The sequence below is a fragment of the Diabrotica undecimpunctata genome, chromosome 11 (genome assembly GCF_040954645.1).
Source record: "Diabrotica undecimpunctata isolate CICGRU chromosome 11, icDiaUnde3, whole genome shotgun sequence".
NCBI lineage: Eukaryota > Metazoa > Arthropoda > Insecta > Coleoptera > Chrysomelidae > Diabrotica > Diabrotica undecimpunctata.
In genome coordinates this window covers 8,477,480-8,500,058 of record NC_092813.1, presented here as the reverse complement: position 1 = coordinate 8,500,058, position 22,579 = coordinate 8,477,480, and the positions used below count along the sequence as shown (strand labels likewise).

The 22,579-nt window shown below is 30.9% G+C and overlaps 1 protein-coding gene across 1 annotated transcript in view; it reads left to right on the top strand.

Moving 5' to 3' along the window:
- Nucleotides 1-19,570: 19,570 nt before the first annotated feature.
- Nucleotides 19,571-22,579, top strand: part of LOC140452637 (multiple C2 and transmembrane domain-containing protein-like) — a 114,949-nt gene continuing 111,940 nt past the window's right edge. The window contains exon 1 of the mRNA XM_072546957.1: nucleotides 19,571-19,679. The gene's annotated coding sequence lies outside the window, so the exon portion shown is untranslated. The remainder of the gene's footprint in view (nucleotides 19,680-22,579) is intronic.

Genomic DNA, 22,579 nt, shown 5'->3' with positions numbered 1-22,579 from the left:
TGTTTTGAAGAAAACCGATAACGAAATTTTAAGTTATATCAAAAAAATCAAACTGGGTTATTTCAAACGCATTTCCCTCTCTCTCTCTCGAATATCACTACAGTCTAAATCGAGCATTTACCTTTTCCAAACTATGCCTCTATCCTTGTCGGTCCCGGGCCAACCTTCCCCAAGTTCTCAAGTCTATAACAGCAAATTTGGCGCGTCGGCTGCAACTAGATCCTCCCACTTTTTCTGTATGTGTTACAATAATCATTTTATTTTAATGGCCTAGTAAGTGAATACAATTTTTACTAGTGAACTGACGAAAAGTCGCATATTTTTCGAGAAAATCATAAAAAACCTTCAGAAAAAGTTAACAAATTGGCTGGTGTTCTCGGAAATATGAGTGTTAGGCCTTTATTTTTTTAAGAAAACTTAACAGATGATCTTACTATGATTGAAAAGACCATTGAGCCTATTATTACTGTCGAGTTACAAACACAAATTAATAGTTGTAATATATAATTTAGTCTTAGTTTTTCCCCGTCTAATTAATTTTTTTTATTTACTTAAATATTTCAATATCGCGAACACATTGAGTGATATGAATAAAAAATAGTAAGTGCTTCTACTCTACGTCTATTTTTATAAGGTGTTTTATAAATAAGTAAGTTTATTTTAAAAAATTAAAGCAGAATCATTTACTTACTTTTAATTCATAAAAAGCATTGATTTAATTAACTCAGAAATTCAAGAATCAGAAAGAGTATAATAAACATTCACCTGCGCTTGTTTTGCCAACGGTCGATATTTTATTTGAATTTTAATCTATAGAAAATAAAGACCAAAGTATCTGCTCACAATTGAAGTAAAATATTCAAGCTAAGTGATAGAGGTAACTTACTCCTTGCTTTGCAATTATACCAAGACTAACATTCTCACTCCAATGAAATAATGACAGTCACATACCGTATCAAACGAGATCTCGGAATAGGAAAATCATAGTAAAGAATAAATAACTCTAACTTTACTCTAACTCTAACTCTAACTAACTTCATGATTTTTTTTAGATTTTTTCTATTAACAAAATCTCATCAGCCAAATTGGCTATTAGCGAAACAATAATAGCGAACAATAATTTGCATTACATTTATAATGTTAGTTTAGATAGCATTTAAAACGTTGATTGAGGTTAATAAACTTTTTATGTTTGAAATATTGTACTGTAGACCTAAAATATCGCTAAGTTTGTTTGGTATATTGTACAACATGCGCTTTGGCGTTAATGCTGGACATTTCTCTAATATATGTTTGATTGTTAATTTTTTATCACAGTTGTTACATCTTGGTTCTTGTTTTTTGGAGAATACGTAGCTATTAGTTAATTGCGTATGACCCAGTTGGAGTCGCGTTAATATTACCTGGTCTTTTCGACTTGTTGGTGATGTGGGCCAGGGTTTAATATTTTTTTTATTTCGCGTAGCTTGGCCGATGACACTTTACACTTTTCTTCCCACATATATCGCACTTTATATTTAACCGCCGCTTTTACGTCAGCACTCGTAAATGTTGTAGTACACTCCGCACTATCACTACTTGCAGCTTCTTTTGCAGCATTGTCTGCCTCTTCTTTTCCTGGAAATCCAATGTTTTTTCCATTCAGTTGAGCGGTGTGGATTTCTTCTTTTATCTTGATGACTAGGATTAATTGGGTACACATATTGGATTGACTGTATGGAACTTAGAGAGTCTGTGAGTATAATATAATTGGTATTATTGGATGCGTTAACAGCAAGGATGGCCTGGTATAGAGCATATAGTTCAGCAGAGTAAATGAAGTACTCTCAAGGGAGTTTGTATTTATTTGTGGATGTTGATGTTATAACTGCACCACCAGTACCTTCACTTGATTTAGATGCGTCTGTGTATATATGTGTATAATCCTTGTAGTTGTAAAGCATATCGTTGAAGGCGGATTTGATTAACTGTGGGTTTGTTGAATGTTTGTTGAAAGAAATGAGGCGGGTTAGGCACTGAAGGATTTTTATTTGCCATGGAGGAATTGAGGATGACTGGGAGAAAAAACATTCTGGGAACGTGTAGTTTAATTGATTTAAATAGCTTCTACTGCTTTCGTAGAAAGGTTTGGCAGATCTTGGCTTATTTGTGAAGATATTTGGGAACTTTTATGTAAAACAATTGTAAATAGTGGGGTTTTTTGGGTTAGACCTGATTTTTGCGGCGTATGCTACACTTAAATAAAGTCTTCTGTCTTCTAAGGAGGGTTCACCAACTCCACAATAACTACTTTTAATTGGTGTTATACGAAAAGCTCCAGATATTATACGTAAAGATAGGTTGTGAAGACTGTCAAGTTTTTTTAGCAGTGTCTTAGTGGCTGTAGAATACACAGTAGATCCATAATCTAATTTTGATCTGATTAGTGTTCTGTATAACATTAAAAGTATTTGGCGATACGCACCCCCTTCTTTATTTGCCAGAGTTTTTAAAAGATTTAATCGCTTGTGACAAGATAAGATCAAATTTGTTATATGAAGTTTCCAGCTTAGAGTTTCTTCGAACGTCATGCCCAAGAATTTTGTTGACGTTACACGTTTTAGGTTCTCATCACGTAGTCTTAGGTTGGGGGTGTTTGTGATATTTTTCTTGGAAAACAGGATGAAATAAGTTTTTTCAGTGGAAAAACAGAAACCTGTTTTTTGTTACCAGAGTTCCAAGTGTTTTATAAAGTTCTGTGTGTGACAAAATATATTTTGTATATTTTTATCTTTGCAAAAAACTACAAGACCATTGACGTAGACGTGTGCCATTATAGGCGGTTTTAGATTTTTAAGAATATCATTGATTGCCACTATAAAGAGCGTAGGACTTATAACCGATCCTTGAGGAATGCCATTTTCTGGATTCATTATATCTGATGTAGTGTTGTTGGATGTTTTAACTATGTAATTTTTTTATTATATAATCGTGTCAGGCTGTATCGAAAGCTTTTGATATGTCAAAGAAAACTGCTAGACATTTATTCCTTAGTGCGAATGCTTCAGAAATGTCACTTTCTAAATCTAGGATATTACCAATGGTTGACCTTTGCTCTCTAAAACCACTTTGTCCTGGAATAATTAAATCTTGTCTCTCCAGGTGCCATCTTAGACTATTATTAATATTTTTTTCTAGTAACTTACACATGACGCATGTTAAAGATATCGGTCGATATGACTCAGAACTTGTTTTAATACTATTAGGTTTTTGTATAAGTATAACTGTTGATTCATGCCACTTTTCAGGAAATCTGTGCTGTAGCCAAATAATATTAAACAGATTTAGAAGTTGTTTGTGAGCGCTATCTGGAAGCTATTTGCTAAAAATACTAGGAATATCGTCCGGGCCAGCGCTAGTTTCTTTGAGATTTGATAATGCTTCTGTATACTCTAATTGAGAAATGGGTAAATTTAACGGTTCATCTGTGTTAGGTATAATGCTAATTTTCTTATTTTCTTCTTGCTGTTTGTAATTAACCAAAAATTTTTTATAATTAGTATTACTGGATCGGTTTTTGTATGTTTTAGCAAAGACTTTGACAATCTCAGTATTACTAGTAACTGCTTTTCCATTTATTTCGAGGCTTTTAATATTCTGATTGCTATTTAATACGGATATTCTTCGGACTTTGTTCCATACTTCAGTCATGGGAGTGTTTGCATTTAACGTTGATACATATTGAGTCCATGACTGGCGTTTGGCATTTCTAATTGTCTTTTTGGCTATAGCACGTTGTTTTCTGTATTAAATTTTATTCTCAACAGTTTTGTAGCGATTGTAGCAACATGGTTGCGTTGTTTTATGCATGTGGTCTTTCCTATTGATTTTTCTGCTGCTTTTGTGATAATGGTAACAAGATTCTTTAGTGTCTCTTCTATATTTCAGGTACTTTTAAATGTGGTCATACTGCTTTTGATTAAATTGCAAAAAAGATTCCAGTTAGGGTTTTTTAAATTCCATTTTGGAGTAAATGTCTATCCACATTGGTTTTTGTTACTATGAATAAAAAGTGGATAGTTATCACTGTTGTATAAGAAGTCGAGCTTATCCCAGGTGAGCTGTGGGGTCTGACCTGGTTCGCATATCGTAAGGTCTATACATAAAGATTCACCATTCTATATATTAAATCTAGTGGGACTGCCATCGTTTAAGACTGAAAGGTTGGACTGTTCAAATGTCTCTTCTAGCAGTTTTCCTCTAGTATTTATAACAGAAGAGCCCCATAAAAAGTTGTGGGTATTAAAATCGCAATAAATAAGTCTGGGTTGGAGAATGTGTTGTAACAGTTCAGTTAATGCTTCTGAGTCGACTTGCGTTGATGAAGGTGGCTATAAGTTACAAACGTAGATATTTGGACTTAAGTTAAGTTTAATGAAAATTGCTTCTAAATTAGTTTGGAGAGAAATTACAGCTGTTTCAATTAACTTTTTTACAAAGATAGCTCTCGGCCGCTGGCTTTTTCTTGGCTAGTTCGATTTTTGCAGTAAATTTTAAATTGTTTTAAAGCTTCTATTTTTTCATTTTTGAAATTAGTTTTCTGAAGACAAATTATATCTGAATTGTATCTAGCCAGAATTATTTGGAGCATCGGAAGGTTATTGTAATAGCCGCTAATGTTCCATTGCAAAATTGAAGAGAAGCCCGTGTATAATAAATAAAAACTGAAACTTGGGATTTGTTTCATTTGTCTCCCAAAAAAGAAAAATGCTAGATAATGCACCGACCACCGTACTATAGGCTTGATGTCTCACACACTTATATTGTTTTTAAAGATCATTCATAAACGCATTTACAAAACACTTGATATGGATATTGAAGAAACTCAATTTGGATTCCGTAATGGCGCAGGTACCCTTGAAGCTCTATTTGCATTCAACGTACTAATCCAGAGATGCTTGGATGTGAACCAAGATATGTACGTCTGTTTCATAGACTACAACAAAGCTTTCGACAAAGTCCGGCACAAAGAGCTAATGGACATCCTCAAAGCAAAACAAATACAACACAATGACCTTCGAATTATAACAAATCTATATTATAAACAGCAGGCACACGTTCACATTAATGAACACACATCAGAAGAGTTCGAAGTTAAAAGAGGAGTGCGACAGGGGTGTGTATTGTCACCACTACTATTCAATGCATATTCTGAAGAAATTATGAAAAGAGCTCTTGAGGGAGAAACAGCAGGAATCAAGGTCAATGGAACACCAATTAACAACATTAGATATGCGGACGATACTATCATAATAACAGACAACCTCGGAGACCTCCAAAAGCTAATGAACAAGATAGTTGAGTATGGAGAGGAATATGGATTATCAATAAACAACAAGAAAATAAAATTTATGAGGATATCAAAAACCCAAAATAATGGTGAAAACCTGACAATTAACGGTAGTGCTTTAGAACAAGTTGAAAACTACTACTATCTTGGCACAATAATTAATCACACAAACGATTACTCCAAAGAAATCAAAGTTCGAATAGAGAAAGCACGTACAAACTTCAATAAAATGAGAAAGGTACTTTGTACAACAGAACTAAAATTGGACTTGAGAGTTAGGCTGGCAAGGTGCTATATTTTCTCGACTCTGCTTTATGGGATAGAAGCATGGAAAGTTGGAAGCATTTGAAATGTGGGTGTATAGAAGAATCCTGAAGATATCATGGAAGTATTGTAAACCATCAAGACACGAAAGCTGCAATACCTGGGGCATATTATGCGTAATGAGAGATACAACCTACTTCAATTGATTATACAAGGGAAAATCCAGGGCAAGAGAAGTGTAGGAAGAAGAAGAATCTCATGGTTGCGTAACTTGAGGGAATGGTACGGATGCACATCAATTGAACTATTCAGAGCAGCAGCTTCTAAGATCAGAATAGCCATGATGATTGCCATCCTCCGTCGCGGAGATGGCACGTGAAGAAGAAGAAGAAACTTGGGATCGTTACAGATGTTTATGACTCGATCCCTGAGATAACTCACTTTCAATCTTTGACGTCTCACTATCCAAGTAAAGTCATCTGTAAATGTATCAGTAGTTTCTTTTTTATTTTTGTACATCTAGATTTAATGGACCTTTGTTTGAAGTAAGGGTATATTGCTGTTAGCATTTTCACTAAAGCTTTTAAATCGTTAGTGTAGTTTTTTATGACGCAGACTGGATCCTGTGCACCATAAACATTTTCAAATAGATCGGATATTTGATTAAAATCAAGAATAAATTAAGGGTTTTGCTCTGAGATGAATGCCTTGGCCAGTTCCATAAGTATGTGAGTTGGTGTCTTTTCCTTGCTTTTTTTTTGGTTTTTTGGATGGAGCATCATTTGGTTTAACAAACGGGTCTAGACTTGAGTTTTCTGAATCAGCGTCTTGCGCTGGAGGAAGTGTGACTATTTCTTAAAAACTGCGTTTTGAGCTATTTTGTGTAGACTGGGTTGTATCTATATTGATGATTGGTTGTGCGGTTGGAGTTTTTGAGGGGTTAGTTGGAAGTATTTGGGTAGGTGTGGATTGCGAAGATGTTTGGGAGTGATGATTTTCGTTATAATTTTCAGAAACTGATTCTTGGGCTGTTTTGCAATTTGCTGCAGTATGGCCTTGCCTTTTACATGAAAAACATACCAAGGAATCTTGTGACAAAAAATCCTAGAGTTGGTGTTATCATAATTAATTAATATGGATTCAGGTATTAAGGCAAGCGGTGGTGTGATAAAAAATTGTCGTCTAAAACTATAAACGTGACTGAATTCCGGCAAACCGGCACTTAATCTTGAGAAATGACATGGAAGACATGGTTTTAAAGCCCAATTTTTTAACGTCCTTTTATATCAAGCCGACTTATGATAAATACAATAAATTCCTGTGAAACGACTCTGTTTTATATAATTTTAAAGAGTACTTACAGAATGGAAGAGAACACACTCTTATGCACTTATATTGTTAAAATAAAAAAATTTTAATCAATCATTAAGTTTTTGTTTGGAGCTGACAAATTCGCACTAATTAGTATACTTGTCAGGACCGAACTGTTTCTTTGGATTTATTATAAAACAACGAACCAATAATATATAAAGCCATAAATAAAACACTTGGCAAATAGGGAAATAATTATTGCACAAATAAAACAGTACATTTTTTGCCAAGGACAAAATGAAAATAAAAAATAGTTTTGACATTTTAAACACTATAATTGACATTTGATTTAGGAGCAGACTAAACTGGCGGGCAAAAATTACGTCACTTTGAAATTGTGATGCTCTGTATCGGTACGTTTGCAAATCGTAAATCAGTTTAGTAATCAATGGGGAATAATTTATGTTTGGAAAACTGTCATCCGTCGCATATGTTACCTGTCAGATATTGTGACGTATTTAAGATTTTTATATAGCGTGCGTTCGCTGTAATTCAAAATTTAAATATAAAAATTCACATTACGTTCCATGTTTTTCATTTTAGCTTTAATTTGTTTTCATAATACCTATTCATTGCATAGTGTACTGTCTATTTAAATCGTTTAAGGTGGCGCACTAGTGTACAAATATTTACGTTATTGTGCTACCAATACGAAGCACTTGTTACATGTAATCTCGTGTCTCGCCTTCTACATGAACCACTTGTATACACGTGTTATGGCAAACTATTATTAAAAAATGGTAACTAAAGTCCTTTTACCCTATCCAGGCCGATATGCAACTAAGATATGATCAGTAGGCTTTAAACAGTGGGGCGTTGATATTTAATTCCGATCGATTGAAAAGTAAAAAGATGTAATTTCCTGTATTTTTTGTTCAGTAATAATATTAGATTTTACTGTATAAAAGGCAAATAAAAAGCGGGAAGAAATATTTCAAATACTTGAATTTATTTGATATCAAATGTTCATTAAGGTCTCTATTAGTCTCTATTTTGCGTAGAGTGAAAATTATACGCATGGTTTTGCATGTAGAAAAATTGTAAAATACTTGCCAACTTTCTGGTATGTCCAAATTTAAATAAAATACATCCAAGACTTTACTTTCTGCAGACATTGTATTAAATATAACCTTGAAACAAAGTGGCACTAAATCATTTTCAAGTTTTCAGCAAAACAAAAGGTTTAAACATGTAGTCCAGTAATTAATACCAAAGCTATGGAGAGTATGCAATCCAGTAATTAGATCGAAGGTACTTAATCGTTTAATTAAAACACACCTCAAAGTCCGAATTGAATTCCCGAAATACTTTTCTGTTGCTTCTTTTTAGCAAACGATTTGTCCTATTCACTATATGATATTTAACTATCAGAGTCGTCACTTCTGAATTGTCTATCCGAATAATTAGAGGCCGGACCTCATCTATAACTCGCTCGGTTTAAAAAGACTGAACAATTATGACTTTCGTATATCTAATACAATTTTGCCATTGTTATGCCTTTATTTGTTTTAGCTATTCTTTCCATAAACTAAGAACGCTAGCTTCATCTGTTGTTTTAGATGTATGTTTATAATAAAACTTTTTGGCTATCCTCAAACTAACTCGATAGTATTAAAGTGGCAATGGTGGGGCGGAAGTCAAAGAACTTCGTGGCCATATTTAAGAGCCATTTGGTCAGTGACAAATTTCTTTTGAATTTTGTGCTCTCCACCCCTTTGAAGAAAATCGACTTTTAAAAATATGTCACTGTTATAAATTTTCTTTTCTGTCAACCACAACTTTAATTCTTCTTTTGTCCAGCTGCTTAAAGGAAACCTCTCTTCTACTTTTGAGTGGTGGATGCATTATACAACACTATTATGAATGGTCGCTCCAATTTTTTTAACAACTTTTCTTCAAACCATTCTTCAAAAATATTTGCATCCATATTACCGGTAGAATTTTATTAATTACTAAATTCTATTACAAAACTTCCTAGTTAAAATTACATTTAAGTAAGTGTCTATGTCTAGAGGTGAGAATTACAAGGTACATAGCAATGGACTTATAATGAATTGATGTTTTATTTGTAAGATTATAAATGGGGATTGAACGCTGTTGAACACGTTGTCTAATTAAAATATTCACCTCATATAGATCGTTAAGTGATTGTTTGAAGTTGAGTAAAGTGTAGTACTCATTTATTAGCTACCAGTAAAACATATACGAATATGCCACAAAAATGGAAATAGTTAAAATAAGTAAATAGAGATTTTTGGTACAGGTGAAGACATGACTACTTGTCATATATACAATGGCGATTAGATGAAACTTCACCGGCAAAGTGGCTACTAGCGAAGATAATAGAAACACATTCCAGAGCCGCAAGTTTTACAAGTGTCGTAGTATTTCAAAAGGCAAACGGAAAAATAACTACTCATCATATACACGTTATTACCAAGTATGGGAACCCAACTCAAGAAAGACAACTAGATCACATAATATGTGGAAAAAATTTATTTTTTGTATACTATTTCTAGTATTTTTGAAACCGTCAAATGCAGAATTGAACAAAATATATGCTCCATCGTCCGGATTATACTTAAAGCATCTAAGCAGTGTATACATAGATCGAGGAATATTTAAAATGAAAACACAAATAGAAGAAAATCAACGAATTTTAGACGGTAAACGGAAGACAGAGTCCATTGTACAAAGCCTGAAAGATATGTGTCAGACAAGCAATACATTAAATTGTGAACTAGTGAATAAGGAACTAAAAAGTGAAAACTTGAAGGTAAGTAATAATGCTATTATCTATTAAGGAGTTTGTTTATATTATATTATTATATATATATATATATATATATATATATATATATATATATATTGATACGATTAGGGTTTATAGAAAATAATTTATAAGTTATATACTACATAATATTAAATATTTGGTTGTTTTAAATAAGTTATATACTAGAGAATTTTATAAAAATTATTTATGTGAGGGCATTTTTAAGAAATTAGCATATAATAATTGTAAAAAGTTGTATTTTAGTAAATTTTATGTTGTAAATAGATTTAAGTGAGCCATGTGACTAGGCAACACACTATACCCTCCATTCCTAAGTGACATTTTAGGAAATTTTTAGAAATATAAAGTGGGGTTATAATAATATTGTTTGAAATGTGTATTTTATTAAATTAGAGTGTTAGTTACTAATTTGAATGTTTATTCTGATCTGAAAAGCCTAAATGTAAACAAAATTATTAATAGAAAAGAATGGAATTCTCTGGATCAGCGGAGATGACCATTGTTTACAGTCGAACATTCTCGATATAATGATTATGGCGGTGGATCGAACAGATATTTTTTCGAGAACATCTATATGAAAGTAATGGAACAAATTGGAACATGATATCTTACGAGATGGTTCTAGAATATCAAAAAGATATAAATACCCGTGATTTGGATTCAAGAGGGCAGTTTTTAAGTTTTTAGTTAGAAGTCAAGCAGTTTATTATGAAAGTTAGTAGAAGATAGACACAATTAATTAGTGAAGTCAATTGTTCACAGTTTTAGTAAATCAGTCAAGCAGTTTTATGAGAAATATGAAAGTTAGTTGGAGATAGTCTAATTGTTTAATATAGTGAGTTAAATGAAGATTAAAAATTATGCATATATTTAATGCACATTTATAATTATACACAAATAATTATTGAAGATTATAAAAGTATATTAGAATAATATTGGATGGACATTGGAAGGAATTAAAACTATATTATGATTGGAGATTGGTATAAATCAACTTATAATAATTGGATATTGGTATATTGAAAAGAAGAATAAATATAAATGGTGTTTGCTGGTTGGCTTGGTGGTATATAAATGCTGGTGAAGAAAACTATATCTTAAATTGGTAGAAGCTGATAATTGGAAAAAAGTAATTTCACAAAAACAAGGATAACCGAAGTACGAAGACATTCAGTGGTGATTAGAATATATATAGTGGAAAACAGTTCATTTAGGCATTCAGTGAAAGAAAGGTACAAAATTTTGTTAATATAATTTAGTTAGTGTCATAACAATTTCAATTTTGAAGATAGTTTGTTTAAATTTAACATTGTCTATAGAATTTAATTAGTTTTATAAGAGTATCAATTTAAAGATAGTTTATTTTAAATTTACATTGGCTAGGTTAGATATATATGTGTGTTTCATAATAGTTATAATAAAGATAATTTAAAAAGTACTTACAAACTAATTCTTTGAGAACCGCGATAAAAACCCTATATATTATTAAAAATACTCATTGCTCATCATTCAAACAAAAAACACATCATAACAATTTGGCGCCCAACGTGGGGCTCTCTATTTAAAAGAATTAGTTTGGGAAGATAAGTGCTCTCATATAATTAAATTAATTATCAGTAGAAAGAAAAAATTATAGATTTTATTTTTAATTATATTTGAACAAGTAAAGTCTCAAAATGTCTCAAGGAAAGAAAGGTACAAGAAGCAAAAAGAATGAAGAAGATGTGGAAGTAGAAACACAACCTATACAAGAGGAGAGTTTAGTTCAAGTTCCACAAGATACTGCAGAAATGAATCCAGAAAGAGAGGAAAATGTCAATATGGCAGCTTTGATGTCATTAATGATGCAGATGAACAAGAAAATGGAAGAGAATACGAAAAAAATGGAAGAGAATTCAAAAGAAGTCAAAGAAGACATAAAAAAAATAGAACAGAAAATGGAAGAGAATACGAAAAAAATGGAAGAGAATTCAAAAGAAGTCAAAGAGGACATGAAAAAAATGGAACAGAAATTGGAAGAGAATTATAGAAAATTAGAAAAGAAAATAGAAGATAATAATAATAAAATTGTAAAGCAAATAGAAAAACAAATGGATAAAAAACTTCAAACTGCAGAGAAAAAAGTAGCAAATGAAATAAAAAGTATACGGAATGACTACAAGAAAAGGATAGAAAATGAGAGGACAGAAGTAAAGAGGATTATTCAAGATAATAAAATAGATATAGAACAGAAAATAGAGTTGGAGAAATGTAACTTAGAAGTAAAAATTAATGAAGACAGGAGAAACACAGAAGAAAAATTAGACGATATACAACAAAATATCCAAATAAATAGTAATCAAATAAGAAATGTGGAACAGAGAATAGATGATATTTCACAAATGAGAGACATAGGGAGACCTTACTTAAATTTAACAAATGAGACTGGGATTAAATTCTCTGGTAATATAAAAAATTTGCATCCTAGAGTATACATAAATAGTTTAAAACATAAATTAAGATTTGTGAATAATATTAATGATATTAAAGATTATATTAGAATGACATTAAATGACAATGCAGCAACTTGGTTTGCTAGTATTGAAAATGATTTAGATAACTTTCAAACATTTGAAAATAAATTTTTAAATTATTATTGGGGTGAATTAGAGCAAGCCAAGTTTAGAGAAATTCTATATTTTGGAAAGTATAATCAAAATTTAAAATCAAATATGGTAGATTATGCATTGAAATTGATAACAGTTGCAAAATATTTAGAACCACCACTTAGAGAGGATGAAACAGTCTTAAATGTATCTAGACATTTTGATGCTGATGTTGTGCAAACCGTAACTGTACAAAATATTCAAACAATAGATAGTTTTATTAATTTTATTCAAAGAATACAAAGAGGCAATATGACAAGTAATAATAACAACAGAAAAAACAACAATAACTTTCAATATAATAAAAATGATAATCAACAATATAGACAATCATATAACAATAATACTAGGTATGGTGATAGTTTACAAAATTTTAATAATACTAACAGTAATCCAAATAGACAGAACTTTAATAATAATACTAGTTATAATAGACAAAATTTTAATAATAATACTAATTATAATAGACAACATTTTAATAACAGTACTAATAATAATAGACAAGATTTTAACAATAGAAGAAATACAGAGCGACCTAACTATAACAGACAGGTAAATTGTATTCGAAGGAATAGAAGCTGCGAAGACAGGGAACGAAATAGTACAAGGCAAGAAAATGTGAGTAGAAGTCATAGTAGGGAAAGACATAGGACATCAGATCCAAGTGGTCAGATACAATCTGACAATTCTAATAATCAAAATTTTGTGCAGTAAACTTTCTGAATTACAAGTTAGGCCATTGCTATTATGAAAAACCTTCTGAATTTATTTCTTTAGATGAAGAGAAAATTATTGAATCTATTAATTTAATTTATATAAATGCTTTGGCCAAAAATAAAATGATTAAGATTATGATAGATACTGGTTCAGAAAGTACTTTAGTCTCGGAGAATTTTATTTTTAATACATTAAAACTATCAGATATAATAAAGATTCCAAAAATTAAAATTATTGGTGCAAATAATAAGAAGTTGGGTGAAATTGATAAACTAGCCAATTTTAAAATTAATATTCTTAATAAAGAAATTAATATGCAAGGATTTATTGTCAAGGATTTATGTGTTGATATATTAATGGGAAATGATGAATTGGAAAAGAAGAAAGTAAAGATAGATTTTGAAGAAAAAATGGTAACTTTGGAAGGGCAAATAATTAAATTTATGCAGAAAGATGAGGTAGAAGAAGGAATAAGAGTTGATAGGATATTATTAAAAGAAAATAATGATGTTTATGAAGAAGAAATGTATTTTGATGATAGGGAAATGTCCCAAAAGAATGTAAAGAATAATTATTGTAGTGAATATTTAAGGAATGGAAATTTTAAGCAGATGGATGCCTACGAGGCGGAGTGCGTAAAATTGGAAGCAAGGAATAATGAGTACATATTGAAGAATAATGTGATTTGTAAAGAAGAAGATATGATGAAAGTTTTAAATTGCCCTGAAGAATATAAATCAATAGTCATTTCCATATTGCAGCAACACAAGGGACTTGTCAATAAAGAAAATAGAATTGCACAAAATTATATCCATAGTATAAAAGTTAAAGAAGAAAAAGATTTTAAAACAAAATCATACCCAATACCATATAAATACAGAGAAGAAGTAAACAAAACAATTAATAATATGTTAGAAGATGGAATACTAGGAAGAATTACAGAAATGTCATTTTTCACTAAAATCGATTTACAGCATAGTTTTTGGTTAATACCTCTAGAAAGAAAAAGTAGACAGTATACAGGATTTCAGATAGATGGAGTAGTATATCAATTCAAAGTACTACCATTTGGACTTCAATCATCTTGCAGTGCTCTATGTAGATGTCTTCATGATATTTTGGATCAATATGAACATTTTGTAATTCACTACATTCATGATATATTAATTTTTTCTAAAACTGCTGAAGATCATGAGAAACACCTAAAAATTATAATAAATAGATTAGACAAAGTTGGACTAAAAATAAATCAAGAAAAATGTACAATTTTTCAAAAAGTAATGATATATCTAGGTTATAAACTTAACACTAACATCTTACTGATATATCCATTTTATTCAATAGACTTGATTTGTTAAATAGATGGTAGATTTCATTATTTTGAATCAATTTGACATCATACTTGTTGAATTTTGTATATATGGAAATTAATTTGTACCCTAAAAATCATAATTTGGGGTTAGACACAAAATGGATACTATAATTGCTATAAAAATGTCTTTCTAATATAATAAAGTGAAAAAACTTACCAATTTATATTGAATGGAAATAATTCCTAGATTTTGTCTATAAATAAACAGAACACAATATCCATTATATTTTTAATTAAGGTTATATTTTATTCTCTGATATCGCATCCATTGCCACATTTGACATGACAGTTTGACCATAGAATAGCCGAACTGTGCAGCGTTGTTCTCTGTTTTGACATAGACAGCGAACAGGGATGTATTTAACACATTTTAAATAAAAAAAAATTTTGATTTATTAAATTTAATAAGGTATGAGAAAATTAATATTTAAAAAAATAATAAGTAAATTATTTATTTTAAATATTATTTTGGGGTATTGATACGATTAGGGTTTATAGAAAATAATTTATAAGTTATATACTACATAATATTAAATATTTGGTTGTTTTAAATAAGTTATATACTAGAGAATTTTATAAAAATTATTTATGTGAGGGCATTTTTAAGAAATTAGCATATAATAATTGTAAAAAGTTGTATTTTAGTAAATTTTATGTTGTAAATAGATTTAAGTGAGCCATGTGACTAGGCAACACACTATACCCTCCATTCCTAAGTGACATTTTAGGAAATTTTTAGAAATATAAAGTGGGGTTATAATAATATTGTTTGAAATGTGTATTTTATTAAATTAGAGTGTTAGTTACTAATTTGAATGTTTATTCTGATCTGAAAAGCCTAAATGTAAACAAAATTATTAATAGAAAAGAATGGAATTCTCTGGATCAGCGGAGATGACCATTGTTTACAGTCGAACATTCTCGATATAATGATTATGGCGGTGGATCGAACAGATATTTTTTCGAGAACATCTATATGAAAGTAATGGAACAAATTGGAACATGATATCTTACGAGATGGTTCTAGAATATCAAAAAGATATAAATACCCGTGATTTGGATTCAAGAGGGCAGTTTTTAAGTTTTTAGTTAGAAGTCAAGCAGTTTATTATGAAAGTTAGTAGAAGATAGACACAATTAATTAGTGAAGTCAATTGTTCACAGTTTTAGTAAATCAGTCAAGCAGTTTTATAAGAAATATGAAAGTTAGTTGGAGATAGTCCAATTGTTTAATATAGTGAGTTAAATGAAGATTAAAAATTATGCATATATTTAATGCACATTTATAATTATACACAAATAATTATTGAAGATTATAAAAGTATATTAGAATAATATTGGATGGACATTGGAAGGAATTAAAACTATATTATGATTGGAGATTGGTATAAATCAACTTATAATAATTGGATATTGGTATATTGAAAAGAAGAATAAATATAAATGGTGTTTGCTGGTTGGCTTGGTGGTATATAAATGCTGGTGAAGAAAACTATATCTTAAATTGGTAGAAGCTGATAATTGGAAAAAAGTAATTTCACAAAAACAAGGATAACCGAAGTACGAAGACATTCAGTGGTGATTAGAATATATATAGTGGAAAACAGTTCATTTAGGCATTCAGTGAAAGAAAGGTACAAAATTTTGTTAATATAATTTAGTTAGTGTCATAACAATTTCAATTTTGAAGATAGTTTGTTTAAATTTAACATTGTCTATAGAATTTAATTAGTTTTATAAGAGTATCAATTTAAAGATAGTTTATTTTAAATTTACATTGGCTAGGTTAGATATATATGTGTGTTTCATAATAGTTATAATAAAGATAATTTAAAAAGTACTTACAAACTAATTCTTTGAGAACCGCGATAAAAACCCTATATATTATTAAAAATACTCATTGCTCATCATTCAAACAAAAAACACATCATAACAATATATATATATATATATATATATATATATATATATATATATATATATATATATATATCGGTTTCAAAACGTCTTGCGTCGTTGTCCGATGCCTAATTTCCACGAATTTCTATCATTCCATTGTTCTTCGGTCAAGTCTCGGGAGCTCATTGCCTTTGTTATTCCCTCCTTCCATGTTCTTTTTGGTCTTCCTCGTTTCTTACGATTTGGTGGTATCCATTTCATGGCGATTTTTGGTAGTCTTGTTTCTGGCATTCTTTGAACATGGCCATACCATATAAGTTGTTTCCTTTCTATGTCTGTTGCCAGTGATCCATCTACCCCCATCCGATTTCTTATTTCATCGTTTCCAATTCTGTCTCCTCTAGATATTCGAAGTGATCGTCTAAATACATCCATTTCTGTTGCTTCGAGTTTTCTTTTATTGCTTTCTGTTAGTCTCCATGTCTCTGTACCATAGGTTAAGCTGGTTTTTATGAGAGATTCACATATATTGTATTTTCGTCTTTTACCAATTTCTGAGCTCCAAAGAACTCCGTTAAGGCATCCAATTGTTCTACGGGCCTGGGTTATTCGTTTTCTAATTTCCCTATTGTCTGTGCCTGTGGTGTCGAAATCAATTCCTAGGTAGGTATATTCAGTGCAGAATGCAATTTCGGTTGTGTCCGATATATATGTATATATATATATATATATATATATATATATATATATATATATATATATATATATATATATATATATATAGAAAAAGTAGTCCAAAATTTTTTGACTAGTTTGGAAAAAATATATGTAAATACTTTTTTCTTTTTGGGTGTGGTAGTCAATAAAAACAGAGCTTTGCTAAGGCGTACTATTTATTCTTGGATTCAGAATAAATAGTACGCTATACCACACCCAAAAAGAAAAAAGTATTTACATATATATATATATATATATATATATATATATATATATATATATATATATATATATATATATTTATATTTATATGAACCTTAACAGTGGCAGCAGCATTTTACGAAAGTTAAGCTAAGCAGAATAAAAATTTAGTTTTTCTAGGATGTAGTTATCTGGCATAGACTGTAACTACTGCGAGAAGGAGTGGTATTGTTCGTCTGTGAAGAAAGAGTATGTGGTATTCTTAATTTTAGGGAAATATTCTGTTGATGATAATTCCGTCCATTCACTGAACCAAAATCAACTTCAAAATCATCCTTTATCTATAGCTGCTCTAGTCCATTTCCTACCAATTCCATCACGTCAGTTCTTTCATCATCATTTGAAACTCACTTTCTCGTATGAGTTGAAAAGTGTAATCTTAAATATTAGGCTACAGTCACACGTTACGTTGCTAAAATAATAGTCACACGTTATATTGCAATAAATGAATTGCCTGATGAATTGAAACTGAAGATTGACAATCAAAATGAATCGAAAAACGTTGCTAGTTTCTACGTGCGCCGACCTGTCGCAAAGTTCAAGGATATCTATGCTCCCTAGCTTGGTTCGCTGCAACTATACCGTTTTCACGCGGGATTCAAAAGTACGCACTTTTTCAATCTAAAGGTAAGGTTTATCTACAACGTATAAAACTGTGCAGATACCAGGTTGTAAAAAACCTCGTGGTTGTAGCGACTGGACTGGTCTTTAAGCTCCTGGGTCCGTTAAATTTTGTATCGGTGTAGTTCCAAGTAACAATAAAGTTCACTAAGTTGTGATTTGTAAAGGCCGAGGTTTTGTGAGCTATGTGAAATTAACTGCCTCGAATTTTACTACATATTCTAATGGATAGTGGCGACGTTTTCAGCAGATCTTGCGTTTCGTCGATGTACGGTTGTTGGTTGATTGTTTACTGAAATAGTATACTAAAATTATTCACTATACTGGGAAAAGTCCTCTCGTTAAGACGACTATTGTGTCCGTCCAATAAGAGAAGGGGGCAGAACTCTGCCCGAACAAAACACTCATATTCATAAATCAATTTTATCAGTCACACGTGTTGTTGTACATTATAGGCTAGATCCATCCAAGGTGATTTGGCAAAAAAAGTCTAAATAAACAACAGCCAATTTGACAGATATGGTTACATATGGACATCAATAATATGGTTACTACCACCTGTCAAATTTCGGAGGTTCCTGTTGGAAGTACCTACACAATCTATATTTAAACTACTGATTTTAATTTCTAGGACCGCATTTCACACAAATCTTGCTGTTATAATTCTATGAAGTTTACCAATATTACCTTCTGTGTTATGTAGGAATAGTGACAACACAGTAGAATAGGAAATAGGACCAGTATGCGATGAAGAATAAAAGTTAATTGGCCTTTTGAATGGATAATTGTTGTCTCTACTTACCCCTGTCTGATTATTATTATATTGTTTACATCTTCTATGTCTACCTGACCAATTACACTTAATGTTTTGTTACTTTCACAATATTGATCTGAAGCTATTTTCTTGTGGCATGTTAAAGTAATTACTATTTAACTGGGAATAAGCCACAATTAAAAGTTTAAGTACGTTTATTGACGTTTCAATTTCCTCTTCGAAAATCGTTCTTAAAACACAAACATTAGTAAATTGATATAATTAATTATAATATAAATTGATTAGTAAATTAGTAAATCAATCTACAAATGTTTGTATTTTGAGAACATTCAAACGTCAATAAACGTACTTTAACCTTTAATTGTGGCTTATTCCCATTTAATTACTAATTACTGTTACTTTCTTGTTTAGAATCATAATTGTATTGTACTGATCTATAACTCGCTCGATATACGAGATTAATTATATCGCTCGAAATATCATACTCGACGAAGATTTGGTAGTTGATTCTAATCCCAATTTTTTTATTTCTAGAACTATTTTCTTGTGGCATGGCAAGTGAAATATTCTGTTTTTATGGGTGTTACGTCCCTCCACACATAGTCTTAGTTTTTATTAATAATTTTTATTATTTTATTTTTATATTTAATTCTTTAATTAACGTGTGTGCATGTCTTGTCAATCGTGAATTAATACGGACCTGTACAGTCCGCCCCCCCCCCTAAAATGCTTAAGGGAGCAAAGCTACGGGACGACACACACTTCAATCCTAGAAATAGTCTTGTATTAATCGGCGCGATAAACACTCCAGTATTTTTTGTGTAACCTGACCACGTGACCTTTTGAGAAGATTCTGTTCCCGAGTCAACGCAGTGCACTGAGGAAGAAGAAGAAGTATTACATCAACATCACAGGTACCGTAATTTGATTGCATACACACACAGTATCTATATTAATTGATAAATTTGCATATAACTTATTTTCATATTAAAATTATGTCAGCACCTTTAAACAATTATGAGTGAGTGTTTCTAGCGGTAAACATCTGGCATCAGCTCCGATAATCCCAAACAAGGTACCTCTACCTCTACCTGAACTATTGTTAAATCGAAGTACAGCCGTTGAAAGTTTCCAAAAACACGTACAATTTCTGTGACTACGTAGTGCAATTTAGAATTCTTTAAATACAAGGGGTTTATAAGATTATATATTTTATTTTAAATAACTTGGGAAATTTTTAAAAACGCAATATTTATCGAACGATTTGGTTTTAAAAATATTTTATGCGTATATTTCTAGTTACAATTAAATAAATATATTTTGGATTTTGTTTAAATAATACTTGGAGTGTTTTTGTTTGCTCGATTATACATACTCACATATAATAAATATTTATTCTTACTGATACTTATTGAGTTTCATAACTTTAAAAGTATTACATATATTACATATTGAAGTACATACTCAATTTATTGAGATCATTCTTTAAAGGTTCTTTGTGTTACATAAATTTCTCTTTCTATAAATAATAATGTCTTCCAAAAACTCAAATAGAATTGTTCGTTTGCGTGCATTGAGAAACGTTGACATTTGTAAAATTAAACAAATGGAAAAGCTGGCAGATGACGTGTTAGTTGATGCTTCATTAGTTCCAGGGTTTCTCTTTGCTGCAAAAGATTACGAAGCTATCAATACTAGCTTTAATAATCAACATACTGAATTAATTAATTTAATTGCTGTCGAGGATGACGCAAATTTGGATTCGGAGAAATTAATTAGATTTGAATTTGCTAATAGTATTAATAAAATAGCTTCTCTTTATTTTAAACAATTCTTTATTAAACAATACTACTAGTGGAACTCAAAATGTGTCCGCTGATCCACATATTAGATCAAAAACTAATGTAAATCTTCCGAAACTAAATTTAAGTATATTTGCGGGCGAGATTACCGATTTTCCCACATTTATAGATTTGTATAATACTCTTGTTCATAATAATTCTGATCTTTCTAATATAGAAAAGTTTAGTTATCTTCTGCAATCACTTAAGGGAGTACCTTACAATTTAGTTAAAAACATTAAGCTTCAAGATTCTAATTATATAATTGCTTACAACACCTTAATTGATCGCTATGAAGGTAAACGAGACTTATCTAGAGCATTATGGAAAAATATTCAAAATGCCAGTGTGGTTAAAACTGATGATCCTATCTCACTTAGAAAATTATTAGATATTTTCAATGAAAACTTAGCTTCTCTAGAAAAATTACTTTTTTCTCCCTCTCAATGGGACTTCATTCTAATGAATTTACTGATGGACAAATGGGATGTAGAAACAGTTAGAGCTTTCGAATTGCATTTTGCTTCAAAAAATGTACCTTCCTATGAGGAAGTTTATAAATTCGCATTGCAACGTTGCACTTCATTGGAGTCGTATAAAAGACAAGTTAACAAAAATGTTAAATCTATTAATTCCGATACTTCTAATAACGTAAGGTATTCATCTCGTCAAACTTCTACATTTTTGACCAGTTCTGTCAAAAATAAGTGTCTATTTTGTGGTTCGGATCATGCTTTATTTAAATGCAATCAATTTCTTGCTGAATCACCTCAAAAACGTTTTGACTTTGCTAAACAGAATAAATGTTGTATAAACTGCTTGTCTAAAACTCATGTTACGGTCAAATGCTTTTCATCCAAAAGATGTACACATTGTAATAAAAAACATCATACTGCTCTTCATTTTGATAATCTCAATGCGAATGATTCTTCTTCTTCTTCTTCTTCTCACAACGAGGTTGCTAGTTCATCTAACGATCCTATGCTCTCTGTTTCCACCTTATCAAATACTTTGACAAATAATGTCTTGCTAGCTACAGCTACAATTCATGTTCTCGATCGTTTTGGTAAAGCCTTGGAAGTTAGAGCCTTATTAGACAGTGCGTCTCAAGCTAACTTCATTAGTAAAAAATGTGCAGACAAATTAAGTCTCCCTAAATTCAATGCGGCTTTATCGATAAAAGGTCTTGATAGAATGTGCACCCCAGCCAAATCAGGCGTAAAATTGAACATTTCTTCGTCTTATGACATAAACTTTCATTGCGAGATAGATGCAATAATTCTTCCTCAAATCTGCCAAAATATGCCAACTGTTCCAATTTCTTTAGACAACTTGACTTATCTTCAACATTTAAGGTTAGCTGATAAAATGGCAAATATTCCAGGTAAAGTTGATGTTCTATTAGGAGCAAATATCTTTCCTTACATCTTAACAGGAGGCATTATTAAAACCCGTAATGATCAGCTTTCAGCTCTTGAAACAAGTTTCGGTTATGTTTTGATGGGAAATATTCCACCTACAAATATAACAAATATTCATTCGTTTTTTACGTCATTTTCTGCTAATGATTCTGAGCAATTAGATGCGACATTAAAACAATTCTGGGCCATTGAGGAAGTACCAGAAGTTAAATCTTATTCTCCGGAAGACTCATTCTGTGAGAAGCTGTATACTGATACCACTTGTAGAAATTCCGAGGGCAGATTTGTAGTAAAGCTGCCTTTCAAAAACGAAATACCTTCTTTTGGCAACACGAAACGTTTAGCCTTACAAAGATTTAGTTCTTTAGAGCGCAGATTTGCCAAAAATGAATCACTTAAGATTCAATATTCAAGCTTTATCAAAAGTTTCATAGATAATCATTATTTAAATCCTATTCAGCCAAGTACGGCAATAAATAATGCTTATTATCTACCACACCATTGTATTTACAAGGAGTCCAGTACTACTCCATTGCGCGTTGTGTTTGATGC